The sequence below is a fragment of the Mastigoproctus giganteus genome, chromosome 10 (genome assembly GCF_048544385.1).
Source record: "Mastigoproctus giganteus isolate SK-2022 chromosome 10, ASM4854438v1, whole genome shotgun sequence".
NCBI lineage: Eukaryota > Metazoa > Arthropoda > Arachnida > Uropygi > Thelyphonidae > Mastigoproctus > Mastigoproctus giganteus.
Window position 1 is genome coordinate 96,927,162 of NC_143584.1, and position 13,026 is coordinate 96,940,187.

At 34.4% G+C, this 13,026-nt stretch overlaps 1 protein-coding gene across 1 annotated transcript in view; it reads left to right on the forward strand.

Annotated features, from left to right (window-relative positions):
• Positions 1–1,531: 1,531 nt before the first annotated feature.
• LOC150079179 (intermembrane lipid transfer protein Vps13D-like) overlaps positions 1,532–13,026 on the forward strand; it is a 129,922-nt gene continuing 118,427 nt past the window's right edge. The window contains exon 1 of the mRNA XM_090382983.1: positions 1,532–1,562. The gene's annotated coding sequence lies outside the window, so the exon portion shown is untranslated. The remainder of the gene's footprint in view (positions 1,563–13,026) is intronic.

Below are 13,026 nucleotides of genomic sequence, written 5' to 3' on the forward strand. Positions count from 1 at the left end.
TACTCTAGAAATAAGTTAATATGTCAATTTAAACTAATAAAGCAGAAAATAAATCAGAAAAAACTTCTCTGTTCCAAGAGCGGCAGAAAGGCACGTCCGCACAGGCAACCCCTCGTCCTCAGATTCCTTCGAATCTGACAGTAACCCCACCTCTCAGCCACCTCTGGCTTTTAGGAGAGCACTTGAGTTTACTGTCAGTAATAAACAGGAGATTTGCCAGTAGAGGTGATTATTTTCTTGTATAATTTAGTTGTCAGGCTACATCTTTAATTCCGTATATAGTTCAAGAATCTTCATTTCGAGAACGATATTAACTTACTTGAAAGGGCTACAATGGAAGGTAGTAAGACTAGTGGTGGTTGCAGAGAGATAATCCTTACAGGAAGACTTTAGTTCTGCAGGCTATAGAGTTTAGAAACTAGGCTTCTAGTTGTGAATCTGATTTGGTTGTTTAAGGCCTTAAAATGGTTAGCTAATGTAACAAATGGGGCCTGTTTCTATATCCAGGATGATAAAATCTAAATATATAGGATCAAATTAAAAACAGAATTATAGATAGAATGTAAGATAATTGCATTTAGGCAAAGAGTAAATTAGCTATTGGAAAAGCTATCACTTCTCCTTGAAGAGTTGCAAAGTCTGTGCATTTTAAAAAGAGGGATTAGATAAATATTTGATAGAAGTAAATGAAACAAAACTAGTGACAATTTTTTTTTTTTCTTGGCGATTATTACACGTGTTTCATGTATCTTGCTATTTTAATACTAATACTGACATATACTCTGTAACCTAATTAAAAAAAAAAAAAAAAAAAAACTATGGTGTGGCTAGCTTGTGCTCAGCACAAGGGAGACTCATTTCTTTCTTTGACCTTGCACTGATTATATGCACATGGAATCCATAGGGCACCCATGACAATAGATGAAAGACTCAAAAGCTAGATTGTAATGTACAGTCAGTTGTTTTCCAAAATTGCATTTCCTTACTTTTTCTTTTATAAATTTCTTTGAAAATAATTCCAAGTTTGTAAATTTCTAGGAGCAGTTCACTTTATTATTTAATTTTGATGAATTAAATTTATTTTATGTGAAGAGCAGTGATTAGAAGAAAAACACTGCTCTTCACATAAAATATTGCTGTACAATTTTTTTTGTTTGTTTTCAGAAGACATGTATAAATATCAGCTAAATTTAAAAATAGAGCATAAATATATGTACATGTACATGTGTTTTTTTTATTCAAGTAGCAAGATTATTATTAGAAATTATTTTAATTTCTATTTTTTAATTTTTAGTAAATATAGGTATATTTAAAGATACAGACTTTTGGTTCAATATTTTATCCTTGTTTTAATTTATTCTATATTGTATTATATTGTATGCTGTAATTTTTATAGGGCGTAGTATTGCAGAACTTCAAGTCACTGGTGTGAAAGCAACATTTTCTAAAAGATTGTATGATACATCAGTAACATTGTGTGTACATAGTCTCTTACTTGTGGATGCTCTTCAGACATATGGGCCAGATTTTGAACTTTTGGTGGCTTCTCATAAGCATGTGAGGTAAATAGTGTATTAATAATTCAAATTATTTTCAGTATATAAGCTACATTTTCTATCCCTTATGATTTTCAAATTCATCATAAAGCTAGCTCTTATATTCATCATAGAATATAAGAGCTATATTCCCAAGGAAATGTTTTGGGCTTAATCTCAAATGGAACGATGAGTACAATCTCACTATAAAAACCCAAATATACGAGGTGCTACCCAGGGATAAGTTCCTGAATTGTATTTATAAAATAAATTAGACTCGCCCTGGGCCTTATTCGCCACAATCACTTTTGAAGTAGTCCCCCTTGAGAGCAAAAACACTGATCCCAGCGCTTCTTGATTTGAATGTGTCTTGAAAGTCCTTCGTCATAGCATTCAGCACTGCCTGCGATTTGGTTTAAATATCCTCTATGTTGTCAAATCTTCGACCCTTCAGCTTGATTTTCATTCTTGAGAAGGGGAAGAAGTTGCAGGAGGCTGTGTCTGGCGAATAAGGTGGGTTGGGGCCGACGCATTGTCGTGATGAAGAACCCAGTTCTTTGTGCACCACTTCTCTGGATGTTTCCTTCTGATGGCTTCCCTTAACTGCCTTAGGATGTCACAGTAGAACTTTGCTTCGACTTTTGCGACATTTACTGGAGTGGTGCTCAATAATGCTTGCCCAGAGCAATCATCGTCATCAGCCGACACTCGACCATTTTTAAAACTGTTAAACCTGTAGTAGGTTTGCGTCTGGCCTAAAGCATTGTCACCAAAAGCTTGTTTCAACTTATGGGTTTCTGCTGCTATATCGTTAAAAAGGAAACAAAAGTTGATGCAAGCACATTGCTCTCTCACATCAGCCATCACAACAATTGCAAACTATGCGAAACACACTGCCAAAGAACTGTGTATAAATATTCAATGACTCTATTCAGCCTGTTGCCACATGGCACACTGATTCACAAACCACATTTGAGTAGCACTTTGTTTAGGATCTCCATATTAAATTAAAAAAAAAAAAAAAAAAAAAAAAAAGACCTGATTTTTTACATAAAATCTTTTGTTTCATCTATCTACAGATATTCAGTAATTGACTGCCAGAAGCTGGTGCTATGAGTATTATAAAGTATTTTTAACAAATAGTGGCTAAAGCAGTTTTTCTTACATAGTGTCGAGCAAACTAAGTTTGCTGCTTAATTTGCTGATATGATATTGCAGAAGCACATTTGCCATGAGTTATCTTGGTATTATATTATTCTAAATAAAATGCACTGCTCCAGTGGAGAATTATATTGTTGTTTTATTTGAAGTGCTTGTCACTGCCCAGACTTGAGTTTTGACTCTCATTGGAGTCTCAATTATAGGCAGGTAGGTAGCGTATAGACTTAGCACCCTGTTGATGAGAAATATTCACAGTATATGGGATTCAAGAGGATGCACAAAAATAAAATTAAATAAATCAGTGCAAACTGCTGCAAACTTAAATTGAAAATAATTAAGTAGTAAACTTAGTTTTCCTCAACATTACATAAAAAAAATGGCTTTGGTCAACACTAATAATACTTTTTAGCACTGGCATTTGCCAATCACTTAATTTACCTAATTTTATTTTTGTGCTCCCTCTTCCATGTTATGTATTGCAGATACTTCACTGGGTTACTAAGGTCTTCACATTACCTATTTGATCATAAAGGAGACTCCAAACATAGTTAAAACCTAGGTTTGGTCAGTGGAGAACACTTTAAATAAAATTTCAGTATATACTTCCCTATTGGAACATTTTATTTAGAGTAGTGAAGGTGCCTCCACAATATAATATCAGTGCACTTAGTAGTAGCCAGCACAGTAAGTAAAATGGCATCGTTTTTCACATCTTATATTGTGAATGCCTTCACAATGAGTTGTCCTGATATTGCACTACCTCCAATAAGCAATGCTTCATCACTGAAGAAGATAGAAAGGAAAGGAGAAATTGCAAGCTTGTCATTCCTTTCTATCCTGGGATGTACTACTACATGTGTTTAATATGTACCCCCCCCCCCTTTATACATTCATAATTTTAATTTAATTTATTTTTATTTAAATGAAATGAAATGAAATTAAATTTTAACTATTTCTCTAACTTACAGTTTCAAACCTCTGACGTGGGTAGCTAGTGTAATTTAATTTTAATTATTTCCTTAACTTACTTTTTTCCGATTTCTTACACTCAGGGTCGCTAGCATATACTATAAATACTTTAGATCAGACTTATTTGAAAATTTTATGACTCTCCACTGCAGTACAGACCTTCTCTCCCTCCTTGGTCATATACCAACTTGACCTCAGTAAGTCCTTCTTATTTTAATCTCAACATTCTGCCTCTTTTGGGTCAGCCATGAAATATACATAAGGCTTATAATTTAAATTTTAACCCTTATCTTCTGTACTGGCATTTCTTACTTGGTATGTAAATCCTAGTAGCTTCAGTATCATCAGTTGGTTCCACTGTATAGAATTTAAATACTGTCTCAGACCATCGTAGTCGCCTTTACGAAAGCAATAACCCTTCCCTTTATCCCCGATGGTAGTTACCTCTTTGAGTAAATCTCACTTCAGCACTGTGATCACTGCCACCTAGTGGTTCCTCTATCTGCAGATTCTTAATGCATGAAGAATCACTACTGATAATCAGATCAAGAATATTGCTTCCTCTAGTTGCCTCCCGAACATTCTGATGTAGAAAACAATCATCCAACAAATCCACAAAAGCCTTGCTAGTGTGTGAGTGGCCAACCCACAAATTCCAGTTAATATCTGGGAAATTAAAATCCCCCATTATAAGACTCTGATTTACTGGCCCACTCTATTTCCCTGTACAGTTTCTTATTATACTCATCAGAGTCATTAGGACTATAGCACACTCCTACTCTCAATTTTGATCTCCCAGTGCTTATGTCACACCAAACTGACTTGACACTGCACCGTCCAGCGATGTCGACTGGCTTCACTTCCTTGGATTTTATGTGTTTCTTAACTAACAGCATAACCCCTACTCCTTTCCTATCCTGTCTATCCTTTCTGTACACATTGTACTCCCCAAAATTTCTGTTTTGCATTCCTTATATCTGTGTGACACCACGTCTCTGATATCCCAACAATATCTGCCTTTGATGTTTTGAGTAATACCTCAAATTCATCAAATTTATTTACTAAACTCCTAGCATTGGTGTACACGCAAGTATACATGCACCTGTTCCTATTCTTAGCTACCCTAACACAACCCATGTGTTTACTTGTATTGCAATGACTCCCAGCAGTCTCTGAAATATCCTGCATCTTGTTTTTCAGGCTGCTGCTTATTCCAATAGAAGCAGTGCAAGAATCACTTTCACCTCTGCCAGTTGCTACTGTTAATCTATTAGTCCTTGTATATACCCCCAAGCTAGCAGTTTTCCGACCCACCTAACACTGCCTCGATAGCATCAGCAAATATTCTTGCACCCTTTCTATTTAAGTGTATCCCATCCCTGTAGAAGCAGTCTCTTGTGTTAACAAGTACAGACCAGGTTGAAAAAAATTCTACCCCTTGAGCCTTGCACAATCTTTCCAGGGCCGAATTGATCAACAAGGCTCTCATCATATACTCCCTTCTATCGTGTCTGGGCAGAATTGCAGACACTTTCAAATTCAACCGTAATTCATGGCTTTTTTTCAACAGTGACCTGTACTTGTTAAGTATCTACCATGTGCGAAATATCTACCGTGTGAAATATCTACCATGGTAGATATTTCACATCTACCATGTGCTGTGTATATGTCATGCCAGAAACTTTGATTTCAGCATCTGCTCCCGAAGAAGGTGCTGCAATCGTAGGATAAACATCATTAAGTACTTCTTATTACCTTCCGTCCTTCCTTGGCCTGTGTAGTTTCAATTTCAGTTCTGTTAGCCCTTTACCATTACCTATTCTTGGTGGGGACACACACACACACACACACACAGTTGACTCTGGATTTTCCAGGATAGATGGTAAAAAAAAAATCCCGGCTAATCCAAAAATACAGTGTCCAAAAATAAGAAGCCATGGAACATATCTCTTACATATGTACAAGATATGTTCCATGACTTCTTACGTAAGTTGAGTTTTATGTAACACGGGAATGACTAATAAAATATTGCTACTATATTACTGATGTGCTAAAATTACAAAAACTATGTAATATCCTCAGAAGAATAAAGAAAAATAGTTATATATTTTTAATTATTTTAATTAAAAACTTTATCTGGGGACAACAGTGAAGTAGCCAGAGTGGCTCATAAGAAAAGAAAACATAAAAGGAAGAAAAAAATGCATGTTATTGTGCTGTAAAAACTGATGTGTTTTGTAGCCCCGGTTATTATAGTTAACTTCATTGGTACCGATTGCTTCACCGCTTTTCGTATTCTGCCTTTCTCCTTTATTGTGTTCATCATTGCCACTGACAAATCTGAATTCTGCATGATACTTGTTAATGTTTGGCCATTTTCATACGTCCTTATTATTTTAATTTTCTGATTGCTTTCCTTTTCTTGTTAGATTTATTAGTATCTCTGTCATTTATTCTCTTATTTGGCACCATGATAACAGTCAAAATTAAATTTTCTGAAAAGAACTTCACAGGGTTAAGGCAAAAACTCACTATTATCATCTCACATGAGTGAGCTCACCTTTTACTAAAGCTCATTTCTGGAGGTCACTGCCATAAAACAATAAAAACAATTTGCACGTTCCGGGTTATTGGGCTTTTCTGTTAGTGCGATCTATTATAAACAGGTAGTAAACTCGATCCTATTGCATTTGCGATAATACCGATAGCTGGAATTCTGTGGGTTTTTAGGTTATTGTGGTGAAATGTGTGTACAGCGTCCCCTTCACTGAAATCTTCAGTCATATAAAAAAAAATATAAAAATATAAATAAATAAAAATATAAATTTATTTTATTTATTTATAATAAATAAATAAGTCCGGCCGAAGCTACATAAGTTGGGGACTTACTGTATCGAAAAATGTTCAGCAACCTACGTAAAAAGTATGATGATAGATAAAAAATGAAAAAACTTACCACGCACTACCCGCGTATTCAGTACGATGCTTCCCTTTATTTTTTACAATGTAGATTTTAAATCTAATAGCTTCCCTTTATTTTTTACAATGTCGCATATGGTTTGGTCTTCAACATTACAATGGTTCATTAGAGATTTAACAGATGAACAGTTTTCAAACTTTTGAATAATTTCAAGTTTTTGTTTAATTGAAAGCACAGCTTTTTGCTTTTGCCCATCATTTTCACGATTTCTATACAAAAAAAAACTTATAAAAAAAAATCCGACATCCCTGACATAAATAACGAAACAAAATTTATCCTTTTGCGGTGTGACGAAACACAACAATTGACACGGCACACTAAAACAAACTAAACATTTGATCTCTTTTTTGAGCGGCGGTGTGAAGACAGCAGGATTTGCAAGAAAATAGGAACACTAATCTCCCACTGACAAGTTATAACGCCTCCGCTTGTTGCATATTTATGACTTGCAAAACATCTGTTTATACTTATCTAGATATTACTTGAATTTTATGAATTCTGGTTGATTTTTTTTTTTTTTTTAAATTTGAAGTCTTTAAGTGTCCTGGTTAATCTGATCCCAGTAAATCGAGAGTCTGCTGTGTATGTTTAATTTATTATTTTTGCTCAACAGTTTTGCAATGCTACTGCCATTAGTTTTGATTTAATATCAGTTATATATACAGTCAAACTTCCCTATCACGACAGCCACTTATATCTTGCATCGTCTTTCAGCTGCTGACTGGGCTAGCCGGGTGGGTAAAGTGCCTGCCTGGCAACCCAAAGGTCGAGGATTTGAATCCCGCCTCGTGCTTGGATCAGAGTAGTGCAAAAACCTTGGGAGGTGTATTATGGCCACAGAAGCTGATGTGCCAACAACTAACAAAAAAAAAAAAAAGTCTTTAAGCTGGAGTGCAGTAGCACACGCTCTTTGAGTAGACCGGGGTTCAAGCCCCTGACTGCTGAATACGGTCGATCTGCCAACCCACACTGGACCAGCGTGGTAGATTATGGTCCATTTCCCTCAGCATGAATTGTTGAGGAGGCTTCCATCCTGCAGTGGGTTGATAATGGCTGCACTTTACCTTTTTTTACATTCTTTGTTCTTATTTCTCTGAAATTATTAGGGTAATCCAATGATGTAGGAGAAACTACTACTTATTTGTAGTACTATATTTTTGCCTTCATGGAGTTCAGGTACTATTATTTCTACTTTATTAGTTTTTATTCATCTTAATACCTGCATGTTTCTTTTTGCGTTAACTTAATTTTAACTAATTCACTATTTACGGGCGATTTTACCACTTCCATCACATAGGGGTCACCACATGCACATTAAAACTCTCACCAGAGGGATTTGCATTTCTTTTATGACAACTATTGTTGTTATTACATTGCATCTTGGATACGGTAGATATGCCTTTTGCCTTACATTTATTCTTATTTTAATTAATAAATTATGTTCTCTGTTGGGCAAACGATGTTCAATATGTGCTTGCATTATTACTTTTTATTATCTTTATTTTGATTCTAAATTTTTAACTACCTTTTATGGTTTAGATTCAAATTACTTAATCTCTAAATTTATTGCTATTATTATTTTATATACCTTAGCAGATATTGATCATTACAGAAATGGAGAACTCTCTCTTTTTTTTTTTTTCCCTTCAGTCTGGATGGTCGGCACCTAGATTGTGGGTAAATAGTGATAAGTTTTGTGTATATACTTCAATTTATATTCTCTTCTTTCCTCTTTTTTGCATATATATATGTGTGTGCTAATGATGCACCCATACCGCCAATCTGTATTATTTTATTTATTTGTCTATATAAGCTGGTTAAGCTTACATTGTGTCAGTTGTGTGACTCTGCCCTGGAGTGCTAGTCTGTCTGTTCTATATTTTTATTTTTCGCTGCATAAGACCACCATTATTCAGATCCTCTGCATTGGCGGTTCGATCAGGGGATCCGATGGCAGACTGATCCTTTGATCGGTTCGCCTTTATGGCGATTTGTCTAATGATTGAAATGCAGTGATTCCCTGACCATTATTAATTAGCCTTGTGGTTCTCCATTGATATGGGGCATAATGGTCAATCTATTTTTGTTGTTTTGGTTTTATTTTATTGTAGTTGGTTTAGTCTCTCTATTTGTGATATTTCACGTAATTTGGAACTGGCACCTTACGAGGGAGGGTGCTAAAATTGATTTATTATTTTTAATTGTATTTTCTAAATTATTTGGAGATTTTTTGACACAATTTTTAGTCTTGTTACCTATTCTTCTCCCACCCTGTTTATTAATCGTTATGTTTAATTTATTATTTTCGCTCAACAGTTTTGCCATGCTAATGCATTAGTTTTGATTTAATATCAGTTATATATATATATACAGTCAAACTACCCTATAACAAATTCGATAAATCCGGTGAAAAAATTTATTATAGAGAAATTTCGTTATATAGAGAATATCTTTTTTATTAGAAATTGTTATCTAATTAGAAAATGAAAACGAATCTACACTTATTTTCAATGTATTTTATTTCAAAAACACTTCTTTAAATTACGTTTACACAATTTTTGCCGGTAAGTATCACAAATTAAAAAAAATCTGTAATTTTCGTTTGCACAGAAAAAATTTTTGATTCTCAAAGAAAATCTCACATTTGTTCAGAGCATTAAAAACATTATCAGGAACATTTTCACAAAACTGTAGACCCATGCGAACCGTTTTAAAAGCGTGGATCATTTCTTCGCGAGTTGGCTTTTCTACAGGTTGTTTTGATGCATCTTCAGCGTCATTGTTAACAGTGTCATCTAACACTGTTCAGCAGTATTTCATCTTCATTTGGATGTTCTGTTGTAGTCAGATCTTGATCTACATAAACATAACTATCCAGTATTATTTCATTTTCGATGTTTCTGGATGATTCTGTCCAAAAGTTTTTCAGTTGTGAAAGGGGCGGTTCATCTTGTTCGTCCAGTTGTTGTTCGACTTCTCTATTCAATGCAAATCCCGCTTTCGATAAACAATTTTGAATAGTGTCTTCAGTGACATCGTTTGTCCAAACTTTTGCCTGTTCAGAGATGCAATCTCTAAGGTTAATTGTAACCTCCACGTTTCTATTTTCTGATAACGCATTGACAGTCTTCATTATTATTCTCTTTTGATAATGAAATTTAAAATTTTTAATAATGCCTTGGTCCATTGGCTGGAGTTTTGACGTCACATTTGGTGGTAAAAACAGCAACTTCACACTTTTAAGTTTGGCAGAAATATTGGCAGGATGTGCCGGACAGTTGTCAGTTACCAACACAATTTTCCTCTTTTCTTTTGTTATATGCTTGTCTAGTTTTAATATCCATTTTTCAAAAATGTCACTTGTCATCCATGCTTTTTTTTTTATTTAAGGTGTAGTAAACTTCCAAAGATTTTGTGCCTCTAAGACATCTTGGGTTTTTTGATTTTCCGATGACCAAAAGTCTTAATTATTCACTTCCTGTCATATTTGCTCCAACTAGCACAGTTGATTCTTTCCTTGCTTTGTTTCCACCAAAACATTTATCATCCTTAAAAGCAAGTGTTCTATTCGGTAAACATTTAAAGAATAAACCCATTTCGTCAGCACTAAAAACATCCTTAGGTTCATATTCTTCCAAAATCTTCTTTAAGATATTGTTCCTCCAACTGTTGCGATCTTCTTCGCTTACATTAACACTTTCTCCACAAATAACCTTTTCCACAATTCTGTGGCGCATCTTAAATTTATCTAGCCACCCAGTGCTCACATGAAATTGTGCATGTCCAAGGGACTGTGCAAATTTCAGAGCTTGTTGCTTAATTATTGGAACCGATATTGGTATATTCTTTTCATGTATCATTTGCACCCATTTTAGAACAGCTTTATCAACATATTCGTATATACGCAACTTAATTCGCTTCATGTCCGCTCCTCCTTCAATTGCATTTAAAATTGATTATCGATTTTTTAAAATTGTAGATAAACTGCTTGCAGGTATGCCATATTTCTCTGCAACATATTATTTCTTAAAACCCAGGTCAATATCATGAAGTATCTTTACTTTATCATTAATACTTAAACACTTTCTCTTTGACATTGTTTCCGCAACTGTATAAATTAGTTTTGATTTAATATCAGTTATATGTATATATACAGTCAAACTTCCCTATAACGAATTCGATAAATCCAGCAAAAAAATTTATTATAGAGAAATTTCGTTATACAGAGAATATCTTTTTTATTAGAAATTGTTATCTAATTAGATAACAATTGCAGCTCTTGCTGATACACACACCGCAAACTTTGCTGAGCTGGCCATGTAGTGAATTGTTAGTACCGCATACTCAATGACGTTCTCTTGCCAATTCAACAGTATCACATGTCATTTCCTATCAATCACTTTGAAGAAATATACGACTTCGTGAATTTTTTATTCTGCTTTTATTCATATATACATGAAAGAAAATTTATGGTTAATGTATGCTGTATGTTACTTTTCAGAAAAAAAAAAAAAAAAATACAAGAGCATATATCATATGAGACTGATGACAAATTGTTCTAAAAGAGCGAAATTAAAAAAAAAAAATCATGAAAACCATCTACTGGGAGTCCAGTTGAGGTGAGAAACGAATGTCACTCAGTGGGCATTACTAAAAACCGACCATGGTAGCATTCTATGTATTGCCGCGGCAGCATGCTAAAGGTTTACCGCAGCAAATTTCGTTTTCCCCTGAGCCAACGTCAATTTACAAATCTACCCTATTTATTATAAAGTTTATGACCACTTTTAAGAAACCCCATTTGGTTTTATAACTGTAACAAAAATGAAACAAAGAACCTCCTACGGGCGTCAATGGCCACAAGTGTTCACTAAAAGGATGATTAATTTGCGATGCTAATGCGCTATTTCGGAGGGAAGCAGGCGGTATATTTGAGGGGCTGTTTAGCAGTAAATGCTTGAAAATTTTCAAAAATACTTTTACAGTTTTTTTTTTAAAAATTCATTATGAAGAGACTAACACTTCACTATATGGGGTTAATTTTACATGTAATTTCGTTTGCAATGTTTTGTGAAAAATTCGTAATATAGAGAAATTCGTTAAATAGAAGTTCGTAATATAGAGAAATTCATTAAATAAAAGTTCGTAATAGAGAAGTTCCACTGTGTGTGTGTGTGTGTGTATATATATATTTAAATAATGACAAAAGTTAAATAAATAAATATTGAGCTTTCATTAGAGGCAGCGACACCCAAATCCTCCATACGAAGACAAAATATATCCAATATTTTAAAATTAAATAAAAAAATAAAACATAAGCCAGTAGTATGGCAAAAACTGTAGAGCGAAAATTAACATAAAAATAACCCAAAATAAAACAAATGGAAAAAGGAGAGTAAAGGTAAGACATAAAGAGTAGCTGAGAAACCCTTATATAATTTTGCACTTTAAATCCAATTAATAAGACCGATATAAATTTAAAATAATGCCAATTACATAATAATTTAGCGGTACACCCCCGAGAGGTACCAGTTCTGAAAGATGTGAAATATCACCAGAAAGGGTTAAAGAAACTACTAAAAGTGGCTCTGCTTTAGTGTGCTGTCTATTCTATAATTTATTTTTCGCTGCATAAGGACCACCGCTGTGCAAATTCTTTGCATTGGTGGATCGATCGGAGGGGAAAGGGTGGATTGGTACTTCGATTTTTTCGCCTTTGCAACAATTTGTATAGTGATTCCATGACCACTATTGGCCTCGTGGTCCTCTGTCGATATGGGGCATAATGGTCAGTCTATTTTATTTTTATTTTATTTTGATTTTGTTATCTTTTATTAGTTCCTTTAACCCTTTCTGGTGATATTTCACATCTTTCAGAACTGGTACCTCTCGGGAGGGGGGTGTACTGCTAAATTATTATGTAATTGGCATTATTTTAAATTTATATCGGTCTTTTTAATTGGATTTAAAGTGCGAAATTATATAAGGGTTTCCCGGCTACTGTTTATGTATTACCTTTACTCTCCTTTTTCCGTTTGTTTGTTTTATTTTGGGTTATTTTTATGTTAGTTTTTGCTCTACAGTTTTTGCCATACTACTGGCTTATGCTTTATTTTTTTATTTAATTTTAAAATATTGGATAGACAGTGAAACTTCTCCTAACGGACACCTCTCTTTAACGGACATCTCTCTTTGCAATGGACATTTTCAAATTCCCCAACTCACCTCTATTGGTTTTAACGTGTTTGCAGCTTCTGTCTAGCGGACATTCTCTGTAACGGACGCGGACAGGCAATCTGCACTGTTTCGTTTAGATTAGCACTTAATTTGATCTCCTCATAATGGACTGCGGGAGAGCTCACGGCCCTTTTTCTAGGAACT